Source organism: Dermacentor silvarum, chromosome 8, assembly GCF_013339745.2.
Source record: "Dermacentor silvarum isolate Dsil-2018 chromosome 8, BIME_Dsil_1.4, whole genome shotgun sequence".
NCBI lineage: Eukaryota > Metazoa > Arthropoda > Arachnida > Ixodida > Ixodidae > Dermacentor > Dermacentor silvarum.
Window position 1 is genome coordinate 7,843,411 of NC_051161.1, and position 14,662 is coordinate 7,858,072.

Below are 14,662 nucleotides of genomic sequence, written 5' to 3' on the forward strand. Positions count from 1 at the left end.
GTGACCGCTACAGCGGTTCGTTGCGCGTGCGAGAAGGAAGTTCGGCACTCATGTGGTTCCCCGCTGACAAACATCCTTATTTCTAATCTAAGAATGCTGAGAAAGTCATCAAAGGATAATCATGGCACACTAAAGAGCGACACTGCATCAATTTATCCAGGTAAAGCATTCTTTGAAAAATATATTTGCATTTATTTTGCGGGACACTGCTGGTTATACTAGTGACGAAAACGGAAGACAAGCTTTCCTTTCTTGAATTCCGCCCAAACCGCAGCGCCTTTACGTCAGTGGGCCATCACGGGTTTCGACATACTTTCGCATTCATGCAACAAGGCAAACGTTATTTACGAAAGCCTTGGTTCCTCTGCAATGCAACGCAATCCTTCGTTATCAATACATGATTAACTAGTTCCAAGTGAGCGGTGTCAAAATCCGTTACGTCACGAAGACTTGCTAGGTGACATCGCCAACCGTTTCTACCCCCTATAAGCCTACAACCTTTTTTGTTACTTCGCAAATCTCGGTTAGTTTGATATTTTCTTTCATGATCGCTCGACCGCAATGAATCCTCTTCTCATTGATAAAGCTAGCTATCCCGCCAGGCAGCTGGCCACGATAATCGTGGCGTAGTCATTTTCGCAATCGATGGACACGAGCACAGTTTGATAGTCTTATGACGTAGAAAATGTAGATGCAGGTCTCGTGATGAAACAATTCATAAGAGACAAGCCCCGGCATATATAGTACTTCGTTTGAACCGTGACTGCGTCGCCATTAGGTTGGAATATGTGCAATGCAATGAAGCGCACGTGCTCCTGAAGGCAGGTAATCGACCGCTCCCCAGGGCCTGTCAAGTGACAACGGCGAATAGTCGGTACGTGGTACGCTTGGCAACGAGAGGCACATGTTCTACGTGGGAATAGGCACCACTCTCGTTTCCCCACAACGCGCTCACGTTCGGACGGCGTGTGACGTCGGTGGTCGAGCCGGCGTCCTTGAACAGCCTCCTTCTACAGCGCTTACGTGCTCGTGGTGTTGGCGTCCACTTCCTTGCCGAAGGGCTTCAGTAAGAGCCAGTGTACTTGGCACCATATATATATACGGCAAGTCCTACCGCGCACCGGTGACTCTTTGGATTGCAGCCGAAGTTGCTGTGGTGCTCAGTGGCGTCCTGCGTATACAAGGCTACCGCCACGATGCGCTGGGGGCGGAAAATGGGAAAACGTCCGCTTACTAATTAGAGCTGCTGGGCCATATAGGTGTCGTGCAAAGTTGCACTTGCAAATGCGGGTTTACAGCATAGTTGATCTTGTTTGTAAATGTCGCACGCGTAGATCTGCAGCAACCCGTGGTGATCTCGTGATGTGAGCGCCGGCCTGGAATACTGTGTGACGTAGATCGAACGTTTTCTACACGCAGCATGTGGTGCTAACATCACGAACCGATGTTGAAACGCAAGTGAAGTTTAAGGCAGAAGGCACGCGTGATTTGTCATTCTACTTATTTTGATACAACTGCAAATGCTGGCGACTATGTTACCGCCGGCTTCTCCCAAACAATAAATTCAGTTGGTGAAAGATGATAGCATGAAGTGACGTCAAATCAATCCGAAAGTACAGCAGCTTCCGCAAAAGTGCGTTGACAGTCAAATGAATAAGATGAAGGAATAAAATAAAAGCTGTGGCTAAAGGTGCGTCTGACGTATCATTTCAACTTTCTTTTACAGATGCGTACGTTACAAGGACGTGACAGTTTTTTAAGGATGTGCATGCGTCCAACGTATATCTTCTGCTTTCTCGGGTTTTACGTGCCAAAACCAGTTCTGATTATGAGGCACGCCGTATAGTGGAGGGCTCCCGATTAATTTTGACCGCCTGGGCTTCATTAACGTGCGCTACAACGCAAGCGCACGGGCGTTTTTGCATTTCACCTCCATCGAAATGCGGTCGCCGTAGCCAGGATCCGACGTATATCGTTGGTTTTGGCATGTTTCACGTTAAGATACGTCGTTAAGATACGCACGCTGAACAGCAAAATACACGCTTCCCTCGCGTCAACGTCCATTCTGTGTGTGCTGTGGTGCAGCGTGCCTGAGTGGGCGCCCAACAGCGTGCTCATCCCGGCTGCAACAAGTGCGCCGCATCTGCTTCCATGGCGTTGACACATGCTTTCACATAACGGAAAACGCATTCCATTCGGTGCCCCTTGACGCGATACTATGACAACGTGTAGCACAAACAGTAGCAAAACAAACAAAGTAGAAAAAAAAAACAGCAACAAAAGAACAACAACGATGCAGGCTCAAAAATGTTTATTCGCAGTCTGATCCCTTGCTTCAGTAAATCAATCCCATTCACGAATGGCCCTTGCGAAATAAAAAAAAGTTGTCGCAGTTTCACCCGAAAGGCGAAGCATCAATTGCGATAGCAACTTAGTAGAGAGCTATACGGAGTAAGGATAGTAGTTTTATCCGCTGTACAAACTTGGACATGCAGCAGCACCGGCAACACACAGCACTGTTGTCGACGCCGTCGGCGTTTTGCCCGCGTTCGCACAAAATGCGTGCGGCGTTGGTGACTGTTGCCGGAGCCTCTGATATAAATAGGCACTTGGTGCCGCAGCTAAACGTCGCCTCCCTTCCCTGCCCCCCCCCCCCCCCCCCCCCCACGGCCTTTCGTGCGTCAGAAGAAGGTGCGTTTGCTCTACATATATGGTGATTGTAAAGGAGGAAAGAGACGCCTACTTCTGCAGCCCTTAAGGGAGCACGGCACAGAACGCGCGTTTGTTCTCCGCCGTGCGTTCACTCCCCGTGAAAGCGCGCGTCCCTCGCGCCCTTTCACTCGCACATACAGCGTTCGGCGGCGCGCGGCGACGATTTCATCTTCATTGACGTCATACGGAACCTCACGGCGACGGCGACGCCGACGGCAGAAATCTGCTTTGGAGTGTCCATATAATTGCTATCGCAATAAAAAAAATTAAACAGGTCAATGCGAGCAAATATGGCGTTAGCGTGTTTTGTTGGTGGTGTCGGGTGGACCTGCTAGTTAAGGATGATAAATACGGAGATAGATTTAATGCTAGCTTGTCATTCAAAAGTGAGGAAATAAATTCTAATCTAAATTTTCGCCTTCCTGCCTGTATTAATGGTATGTGGTTAGCTAGCATTAAAAAGCGGGATCAAATCCCGGGCGAGGCGGCGGCATTCCGATGAGGGCGAAATGCCCGTGTACCGTGCATTGGGTGCACGTTAAAGAACCCCAGGTGGTCAAAATTAATCCGGAGTTCTCTATTTCGGCGTGCCTCATAATTAGGTCATGGTTTAGGCACGTAAAACCCGATGATGTATTTTTTTATTATTTATTACACGAATTTATACTAACCGCAAAGCTGTTTTAGGCAAGGAAAGTCTCGCGAGCCTGTCCCCAAGTTTTCTTTTGTTCTGTCATGTATGAAAGCGGGCTTTTCTGCAAGAAGAGCGATAGTGCGGGAAAGCCATGCTCCGGTCACCGCTTGGGCCCTCGGAGGCCGGTAATCTGCGTCTCGGCACCTTGCTGCACGGCCGGTTTGAAGTTTGGCGCTTGAAGTTTTTTGCAGGCAACTAGGAAAAACAAACGTACAGTTGGCTCAAGCTGCCCCTGTACGCCGGCGGTAGGTTCAATCGGACATAAGCCAATATTTTGCTAACTGATAGGAGAATATGTTCTTTTCTATGCATTATTGGCCGATTTGCAGCCACAGTTGGTTTCGTCGAGTTCCGACATGTGAAAATACAGGGTGTAATGCCCCTGTAATTGCCCTCAACGAGCCACTCCGTGAAGCGGTTGTAAATATGTTGCCGCCCGCAACAGCTGAGGCAAATAGTCAGGGGCACTCTACGCGACCACAAACGAACGGCGTCGTTGAATAGCCCCGCCTTCCGCGAAACACTCGATTGAGCCGTTTTATGGGCCGCGACGTGTACTCATCACACCCGGGGAGTGCGCATATGGGGTCCGTAGAATGGCCCTATTATTCTGCCCTTTGCCCCCAAAATTGGACGCGGAATTGGCCGCTTGTTTGGACCAACCGCCGACTCTGAGGGCGCGCGTTTTCCGCGTGTGTGTCGCGCCCTCTTGCGGAGACAAATGGCAAGCCGGACCCGCCCAAGTCGGAGCGCTGCGTTGACAGGGCGCATTCACGGCCCTGGAGCGGCAGTATAGCGGTCACCGCATTTTGTACGAATGTGTTTAATTGGCCCTTGACAGCAACTTAACGTGTGCCCTGCTTTTGCATTAACCTATCAGCGACAGTGATAATTTGCGCGGCGCAGCGGCGCCAGAGATAATTATGGCATCATGTGCAGCTCGACGAAAATTTTGCCACCTCAATTTATTTCGCAAAAATACCACCGTAACGTTCTTCGCAGCGAATTTATTCTGTCACCGCAGTACATGTCGCATTGCATTAATCATCGCCATAAAGTAGGCATGCCGTCCTGTAAAACAACATGTTCTGGTTCTTTTTTACCGCGCAGATCAACTGATCAGTGGAACTATATTCCCGTTGACACACGTGAGATGGTCAACGTTTTCGCGATGCACTATTGTATCCTATCGCGTTACTTGAATGTTTCATTGCTATTATTGATCACTGCGTTTTCTTCTATTTGCCATTATTTGTATTATTTCTACCCACTTCCCTCTAATGTCTTTAGCTAGAGGAGGAGGAGGAGGAGGAACAAACTTTTATTTAAACCAGCAGTTTAGTTGGCTGGGCCTAGGCCTACCACGTGGGGACGTCGAGGTCTTGCCTCTTCGCAGCCTCACAGGCTTGCTGGGTAGCCCAGAGTTGGTCGTCGAGGTGGGAGCTGCGCAGGGCGGCGTGCCATCTCGACGAGAGGGTCACGGTATTATTTGTCGGATATTGGTCTTTACATTCCCATAGCATGCGGGGAAGCGATGCTGCCTGAGTCTTACAGATCTTGCAAATGTTACTAGGGTAGGTGTCTGGGTAGATCCTGTGGTAACGTGTTAGTGAGGGGTACGCGTGTAACAGGCGAAGGGTGGTTCCTGTGCTTTGTTTGGCTTGTGATGAGGGATGGGGAAGGTTCTTTCGAGATGGAATGATTTAGTAAGGTCGTTGCAGCTGGTGAGGCGATCGCGTTCCGCGGGTGCACCTGCGCTGTCTCCGGCACGGTTGACAAGGCCTCGTGCTACGGAGTGAGCAACCTCGTTGAGGTTGGTGAGGTGTGGATGTACGTCGCCGGCGTGCCCTGGGAACCAGACGAGAGTGATTTGCTTTTCAGGTGAGTGAGGGGCTTGGTGTAGGATGCGTAACGCTTGTTCTGAAATACGACCTTTGATGTAATTGCTGATTGCCATGCGGGAATCGCTCATGATGGTGTGGCAGTCCGGATCGAGGGTGGACAGGGCGATGGCCACTTCCTCGACCGTCTCGGCGTTTTGGGTTACGATGCTGGCGGCATACTTGAGCGAGCCACCTACTGTGGTAGCCACGGCGAAGCGGTGCCCGTCTTGATATTCAGCTGCGTCGACGAAGGTGACGCCTGTGGTGTCGCCATAGGCTTTAATGAGGGAGGCAGCCCTTGCCTTCGGACGTTCTTTATTGTAGTCCGGGTGCATGTTTTTGGGGATAGGGTCCGCATGTAGCCAAGTCTGTACGTCGCGCGGAATTGGGTATTTGTCTCCATGTGGACGGTGGTAGGTGATGCCGAGTTTAGTTAGAATGTGCTGGCCCGTTTCTGTGAGGGTGAGACGCTCCAGACGAGACCGACGCTGTGCTTCGATTAGTTCGTCTAGGGTGTTATGGAGTCCTAATTGGAGTAGAAGTTCTGTGCTGGTGTTGTTTGGCAGTCCTAAGGCTAGCTTGTAGGCGCAGCATATAATATGTCCAATTTAGTCGTTTCTGCTTTGTACCAATTATGAAAGGTGGCGACGTACGTGATGTGACAGATGAACGAGTGAACAAGGCGGATGAGGCTTTCTTCCTTCATGCCCTGTCGCCGTTTGGTCATCCGTTTCAGCAGCCGCGACGTATTGGCCGTCTGTCGGAGGATCTTGGATATAGCCGTTGAGTTTGTGCCGTTGGCTTCGATGGTCATGCCGAGAACCCGGATGGTGGAGGCCACGGGTATGGTTCCACCATCCCTCATGTGGAGTTGGATTTACTCGTAGCGGCGTTTATGCGTAGATCGTAGTGGTTGGCGTCCACGGAGCGTGGGGCGGTATAGGAATAGCTCTGACTTGTCGGGGGAACATCGGAGTCCCGTTCCTTGGAGATAATTTTCGACGGCATCGATGGCGTCTTGCAGAGCGGTTTCAATTTGTACGTCGCTGCCCGTTGTGGTCCAGATGGTAATGTCGTCGGCATAGATGGTGTGCTCTATGCCGTCGAGCTTCTGTAATTCTTGTGCTAATCCGAGCATGACCAAATTGAACAGCATTGGGGAAATGACAGAGCCTTGTGGGGTTCCCGCGCATCCTAGAGTGAATTTCTCCGATTGAATATCTCCAACCGAGAGGAACGGCCTTCGGTTGGATAGAAAGTCTCGTACGTAGCTGTAGGTGCGCTCGCCGAGGATGAGCAGGGAGATGCGTTCGAGGATAGTAGAGTGCACGACATTATCGAAGACGCGCTCGAGATCGAGGGCCAAGATAGCATTCGTGTGTCGGGATTTGTCGTCGAGGATTTGATGCTCGACTTGGAGCATGGCGTCCTGGGCAGAGAGATGCGCTCTAAAGCCGATGATTGAGCAGGGGTATGCGGACGTATCTTCGAGGTGAGAGTTTAGAGGAGTGCATGCTCCATAACCTTAGCGACACACGAGGTTAACGAGATGGGGCCGAGATTGGCAAGGCTAGATGGCTTGCCAGGTTTTGGAATAAGAATTACTTTGACCGTTTTCCATGATGGGGGAATGGACCCTTGGCGCCAGCAGTCGTTAATGTACTCGGTGAGCTGTTCCACAGAGGGGTCGTCTAGGTTTCTCAGAGTTTTGTTGGTGACGCCGTCCGGACCTTGGGCTGAACGGCTGTTCAATTTGCGCAGAGAAGCGCGTACCTCGGCCACGCTCAAGTCCTCATCGAGGGCTGAGTTCGAGGACCCCGCGTACGGTCCGTGAGGCTTTGCGGGTCCGGAGGGGATGTACTTTTGGCATAAGGTATTTGTGATGTATTTGCTAGGGGGCAAAATAAATAAATTTATCAAAAGCTATCTCTCCCTCTGATGTCTGAGTTTTTCTTCCTTTTATACCTATTCAGTTATTGCTAATAGACCACCGGTTATATGTTCTACGCACTTGATTTCATTTCGCTACAAGAAAGAATGAATGAGAGCTTGTGATTGGGGCGTCACGCGACATAAAGCAAGGAGTTCCACCACCTACGTCGGCTTGAACTTCGCGGCGCTAGTTTCGTTTTCTTCCTTGTCACATGATGTCAGGCTTCAGTACAAACATCATCAGACGCAAAACATACCGAAAGAAGCTGTCTGGTTTGCTGTGCATTAGTATACTTGGTGCGTCGTAAGCAACGTGAAACAGATGCAGAGTACCGACTGAGAGCGCGATTAAAAAAGCGATGGCGCGTATATTCTCCAACACTCTGTAAAGCCTGCTTACAGGGGTCATCCGTTGGTCAAATTATGATTCTTGGCGAAATCAAATACCAAGCCGCGGTGGAACCGATGCAAGCGTTTCATATTCGAAAGGAATGGTCCAACTGCGTTAGTGATACGTCTATCATGTTGTATACTTCATAAGTGTGTATTTTTGAAAGGCATTCTCATAACAAAGTACGTCACGATGTCACAGAGGTGCGTATTGCGTAATGTATCTGAAAGTCATTAAACGATGATATAGAGGTGTGCGTCGCGTAATCGATCTGAAACTGTTATTAAACAGTTGGTATTTGGTGCTTGTGCGCCTCTGTTCTTTCTCTATCCACGTTACACCACCAACAATAACGCATATTGTTTCCTCCGTGCGGTGCGGCTAGCGATATCCGGCCGCTCCTCGACAGCGCGTACCACCCTTCGACCTGGCTCCGGCAAATGTGCCGCTCCTGATTTCCTTGCGCGCCACCTCTCGCTGGTCAAGTGAACCAATGGCCCACCGTATAAATCACGGGGTTCTGACCCTACCCCAAATGGGGCGTGCTTTGAGACCGGGAATCGTGACTCGTTTCGGCGCGGTTCTCTTCTGTTAGAGGCTCCCGGTGGCTTCCTGGCAGGTCGTTTGCGGGACAGCTGTCAGATGGCGAGAACGACACGCGGCGTGTGCCCGTGATCTCCGTGGAGCGCTGCGTGATGAATTTTACGCTAATCATAGCGACAATTAATTCGCTGCATACGATGTTACGAACGCTTCGCTTATACACATATTTCAACGTGGGCGTTGTATGTACACACACACACACACACACACACACACACACACACACACACACACACACACACACACACACACACACACACACACACACACACACACACACACACACACACACACATATATATATATATATATATATATATATATAGACGCGAGCAGGATGTTGCGGACGGAAAAAAACGTGGTCGCCCGAACAGTGCCTTTAATATTCGTCTTCCTCCTTCACCACTATTGCACCGCACCGTCCTTATGCGGTTCGTCAGGCGTCCGGTTTTCCAGGAAAGTGCCCGAGTCTTTTCCGTCGTCGTGCACAGCGGTGTCGCAGGAAACCTTGGGGTGGGAGCAGTCCTGATAGGTGGTGCTGAAGGTGCGTTCGGTGATGTTCTTTTCTTGCAAAACACCGTATTCGTTGAGTTCGCCTTGGATTGAGTAGGCTTGGGCGTTGATGTCTTTCTTGTTGTCGCATCTGCGATGCCTCCGATGATGCGGTCATGATGCTTGTCTGTTTCGGTGGTGGATCTGTGCGCTGAGGTTTTCACAGCGTGGCGCTGTGAAAACCTAAGCACATCAACTTCCATGTTGATGTGCTGCTGATCAGATTGCTGCCAGGTCTACATCCTGTTGATTTGTAGGACGCGAGCAGGAGGTTGCGCTTGTTAAATTTTCTTTTTTTTTTTATATATGTGTGTGTCTAACTGTCCGTTTCGGTTTTTCTCGTGGTTTTCGGTTAAAATAACTTATCGCGTGTTTTGTAACACAGTAAAAAGTACGCCGTGAAATCTATTATGATAACTATGTGATTTCCACTATGTGAGGGAGTGTAAGAGTGCATCTGCGATAGCGGTGAGCTTTCCCCATCTTTGTTAAAGATCAAATAAGGCCAAACTTTTCCAGACACACCATTAGCTATGTCCATGGCTTGCCGAGAGAGTTGGAAGACTTGCACTTTGGCGATGCGTTAGCCATGCTATAATCAGCAAGAAGGAAGGCTAGCACACCAGCTGTGCACATCGGCTTGCAACAGGCTTCATTCACTCAGATAATAATGAGCAATCCCACCTTGTCGGCATACCCTCGTAACAGGCTTCCGGCGCACCGCTTTACCACATGGTATGGGCTTGCGCAAACACACCACAGCTCACACCTATAACACAACCCACCACACGGCAATGGGGAGGGGGGGAGTGCTGTCCAGCTCCGACTCGACGGACCAGCTCAATCTGGTCAACCGAGCGGGAAGGGCAGCTAAGGCCGCTGGACTCCTACACTGATGGGACCACCCACTGAACAGCGTAGGAGCTATACCTTTCGCTCGTGTGCTCTTTTATATAAAGTTTACTCTCTCTCGTAGGAAATGCCGCTGCAGCTTTACGTTGAACAACGCAATTTCACGATTGGCGCTGCGCCTGCTGCATTTGCGAATGCTTTTCCGAAATCTTGTACAAATAAATTATTTCTGTTTGCCCGATTTGATTAACGTAATGGTGCTGGCACGGTATCTTTCTGGCCCAGCGTAGTACTGGCGTATAGTGAGCTTATGCTCGAACACCGATTGGCCATAAGCTCAAACTGAAATGTAACAAAATGTGCGAGTGGCGCTTCTTGGTATAGCACGCTACAGTGCAAATAAAACAAGGAGCGTTGTTGAACAATTACGCATCGCCTTAGTTTGACATGCTGAAACAATTAAAACCATCTGTTTTCTAAGCGAAAAACAACAAGTCTCTGGGCCTATACGAATGCGTCGTCACTCATCAATGTGACTAATAAGTATCCTATAGCAACAGCAAACATTAATGACAGAAAACAGAAGAAACGAACCTGATTTGTTCAAACATTTGCTATCAATTGTTGGAAAGGGTACAATTTTTTTTCTCTGATTTTATGAACGGAACATGAGACAGGGATAGGTACAGCCGCCCAAATCTTCAACTAGCGTGCGCGAGCGGAGACTTTCTGTGCGCCAGCACCTTAAATTAGGAACAAACTTACAAATGACTATGCTATCTTCAGGAGCTTTGTGAGCATTAGTTAACCTCGACCATTTCGCAAGTTCGTTCCATCGTAATTCGCACTGGACAGCAGAAAAAAAAACGCATTTACGTAAGCTAGCTGTCGATTCGGCCAGCGTATATATACTTACATGGTGCTCCCAGTTTACCGCTTACGACATTGTAAGAATGTGAGTATACAGTAAGCCTTCCACTCGCACTAAAATACAAATGCGTGGGTGCAAAGCCTGTTTTCAGTCCTTTAGAAGACGGAATTTTCGAATTTCAAGTTTCTGATACGTTCCTCGGCGTTATCTTTTGCGCGTTCTGCCGGCGCCATGGAGCAAGACAATCCCATGTTATCACTCTTGGCAATCGCCCATCGCGTTTTCGATAGGCATGAGTGCCCAAAGAAGGTATATGTTGTTGCGGGGCGACAAAAAACGTCACAAACTTGTCCCTCTAAGATTCATTACACGCCAATAACTTTGTCACCACGGCCGAGCTGCTTATCGCTAACTGCGTCACAGCACGCTGTGCGGCCGGCGTGTCTTAAAAGTACCCCAAAAAGTAACGAATTTACTTTTCAGTAATGTCTGGCGTCAGAGAAAGCGGCACAAACTTCTAGCAAGATGTACTAGACTTCGCACCACGGCCAAGTTGGTTCTCGCTAGCTAGGGAGCCTACATGCAAGCTTTTTTGCATGTATACATTTGCATGTATACATTTGCATGTATACGCTCCCTATCGCTAACTGCGTCACAGCGCCCTGTGCGGCCATGCAGTGTGCCTCAACAGAACCGAAATAAGTTACAATAATCCCCTAGGAAGCGTCGGAAACATGTCCCACCACCATTCATTACCTTAAATAAACTGCGCCTGGACGGCTGAGCTGTTTTTCGCTAACTGCGTCTTAAGTCTGGGTCCCGTACCGTAAGCCTAATTGCGTCGTAGACTGTGAAACAAAATTTCTCACCTTGCCGTAGTCCAATAGTGCAGTGATGTCTTGTCCCAGTGCAGAAGGAACGCAAGAATACGCGGAGAGCCCAAAAAACCAGGCTACAAGAAAAAAAAAAAAAAAAGGAGACAGACGGGTCACCGCGGGCGAGCGCTCAATCGCGCGCGCAGCCGTCCTCGCTCGCTTCGGTGGAGTGTCTGGCGGATGACGGATTCATCTGGCGCGTCATTGGCCTGTCGCTAAGTAACGCAAGAAAAATAAATCGCAAAGTTTAAGTTCATTTATCGGCAAAGAATTAAAAGAATAAAACAATGTCTGTTAACTTAATTTCACTTTCTTTTTTTCGATGCTCGCGGCAGCTAACGTTCTGCATCAATACTATAGCGTGACGTGTTTCCTGTTGCCAGTTTTTGCCGAGTGTCCCCCGTTGTTGAATTTATTTCTCTATAGTTTCAGAGTAACCCATGGTGCCCGCGTCGCTCATACAATCAGATTACATAAGCGTTGGTGACAACAGACAACGAATAGAAGCATCGATAACGTTCGAGAAAGTTGCGATACATGCGAGCGATAACGTTTAACATTTCAAAGCTGGTGAAAGCAGTCACCGGTGAAAGATAAACAATAGCTTTAATATCGGTAATAGCGTTAATGATCGTGAATGACCTTAAAAATTTCACTTTTGTTTAATTCATAAAGAGAATTATTTAGCGGGTTCTCTGCATGTTGCATTAAAATTCGGTAATCATGTCTACCAGTTTCAACTGTTCTTACCGACGAGATATGTTAAAGTGAAGCTTTCTTTTCGAACCCTCTCAGACTTTCCTGACTGTGGCTGCTGTGTTGCCGAATATATTTGTGGACCAGTGCTGCCAACACCCGAAGCCAGTTTCCCCATTAATCTGATAAAAAAACTTCTCTAGATATTTGCGAAATGTGGTTGTTCAGTTCGCCAATATAATTTCTGTAATGGTAAATTTTTTTTCTGCTATACCAATCGACTGCAAATGTTTTATTTACAATATATTTTTTAGACTTATTTAAAAATATTCAAATACTGAAGTCACAGGGCTCAAGCTGAAATGGTGTCACAGTGGAAGTTATGCTAGCAACACAGCCTCCTGGTTGGAGTGATATTCACAGAAGACGTCAACACACCTATAATTTGTTATTGTCGAAAGTTGCTTTTCACCTAGACCCAAGTGCCAAGATTACAGGGAACCTTATTCAAATTGTAAGAACGATGGGCGCCAGATCACCTTTACAGAATGTAACAGTGTCACAGCAGTGCGCCATTAGCTTATAGTGTCCCTGTGCATCATCCCACGTGTACTCGATCAGCACTCACTCTATCCCCCTTTTCCCCCTTCTCCTTACCCCTAGTGCCGGGTAGCAAACCGGACGCTTGTCTGGTTGACTTCTCTCGCCTTTCCTTTCCTTGCTCGCTTTCTCTCTCTCCATGACACAAAAGTCACGAATATTTTTTGATGTAACACCACCACACTTACCCATAATTTGCAGCAGTACATGAAGATATGCAGGTAATTTCTTGTATGTTTCAAAGCAAAACTTACCCAAGCACATGACCATTGGGACTATATCCAAGGTTGAACCGCCTATGGGTGGTTCTAGGTAAATTTTAGTAAACGCATGCGCAGTCGGCTGCTTACGCCACGATCGCATTGTCATGCTCGGCGCTAGGTGTATTCGTCTGCTTACGCCCAGATTTGCCCGCGTCCCTTTGTTGTTCGAGCTTAAGTTTGTCTCGCCACTTACCGATTATTATTTTATTCAGAGCGCATAGAACCGAAAGCCTAGCTAGAGGTACGAACGGCAAAGATCGCATGATTATTACTTCACTAAAGGGTCAAGGACATTCACATACTGTAGTTTAGTTTACTGCGCTGCTGTACAATGAAAAGTCATAGTTCGCATCCTAATGCGAAGGTAATTTGCAAGTGACTGAAATCAACACGCCGTCACATCAGCAGTTTCACCATTTCAATGTCCCAGTGTAAAATTTCCCCACATTTGTAAAATTTTCCCTGCTTCCCTAAACAATGAAAAGAAAAATGTTTGAGACCTGAAAAAGAGAGACCTGAGCCCGGGGTCATCAAATCCAATAACCAAATTCAATAAAGTTATTACCAATCCAATGATCCCTCTTTCATAGGAATCGGTAGAATACGAAAGTGAAACGTGTCTTCACAGAAGCTTTTGCATGTTTGCTTCGTGAACTCACGCTCCGCTGTAGCGAAAGCCGCACGATTTGCGGGTTGACTACCGTGTTGCAGATTTGCTTGGCCAACATGCAGGACGGCGGCTTCCTGTATTGGCGAGCGACGTCCTGGTGGCAGGTGCCGAGTCGCTTCGGCGGAAGTACATGCAAGAATTTTGGTTCGGCTCCGTTGTGTCTTGGGTGGCCAGTTGAGTTGCGACGCGCTCAGCTTCAGGAATGCAAGTGGCAGAGTTCGCAGCGTGCGCCGCGAACGCGTTCAGCTTCAGGCTGGCGTAGGGAGCCTATACATGCAAAACAAGCGCTTGAATGTAGGGTCCCTAGGCTGGCGTGTTTCTCGCCGGCCCAAAGCTAGTTTCGCCCGTCGACGTCGTTGCCTTTCTGCGTCGCTTGGCGCAACAGTTTTCTTGGTGCCATCGCAAGCGAAGCAGTAGGCGGCGTGTAAGCACTGCTGATGCATGTTGAAGCTGCACTCCGTAGGCAACGAGGCGTCGCAGGCTAATCGGACGCGAAAGACAAACCATGTGCGGAAACTGCGTCGTCACCTCAGCAGAAGGCCTGCACCACCTACACCAGCTATACGCCGCGTTCGATCCTCCGCTGTGCTGAGACTAGCGAAGCGCTCGCTGTGGGCGCTCGTTAGTGTCATGATGCAGTACTTCGCTTCACCGCTCCTAGACGGCGGCGCCATCCCTGTCAAGATAGAGTCTATTTTACGCGTTCGCACCGACGTCACATCCATTACAGGAAGTTCATGGTGGACCCCAGCGTAAAACATTTTCGTGTTAAAATTACTAGATTTTAGGGTGTTTGTTAACTTGGGCCAAACTTTAACAATATGCAAATGGTACATAGCTGGTCAGAACTAAGGTAATGTTGTTTGCCGTCGCTTGGAGATATTCAGAATATTTTTTCATTCCGCCTAATTAGATAATTAGTCTTAATTACTTAATCAACTTCTCAAATAAGATAATTAGGCGAAAGGTGTCAATAAGAAAATTGTAGAGCAACATGAAAAACTACCGATACAGCTTTCTATTGCTCAATACGGGCTACATAAAAGTGTTTTTTAAAGAAGCCCGCGA

General features: G+C 48.3%; 1 protein-coding gene across 1 annotated transcript in view; it reads right to left on the reverse strand.

Moving 5' to 3' along the window:
• LOC119460579 (hairy/enhancer-of-split related with YRPW motif protein) overlaps positions 1 to 11,433 on the reverse strand; it is a 74,511-nt gene extending 63,078 nt beyond the window's left edge. Inside the window, exon 1 of the mRNA XM_049672191.1 lies at positions 11,360 to 11,433. The gene's annotated coding sequence lies outside the window, so the exon portion shown is untranslated. The remainder of the gene's footprint in view (positions 1 to 11,359) is intronic.
• Positions 11,434 to 14,662: the final 3,229 nt, after the last annotated feature.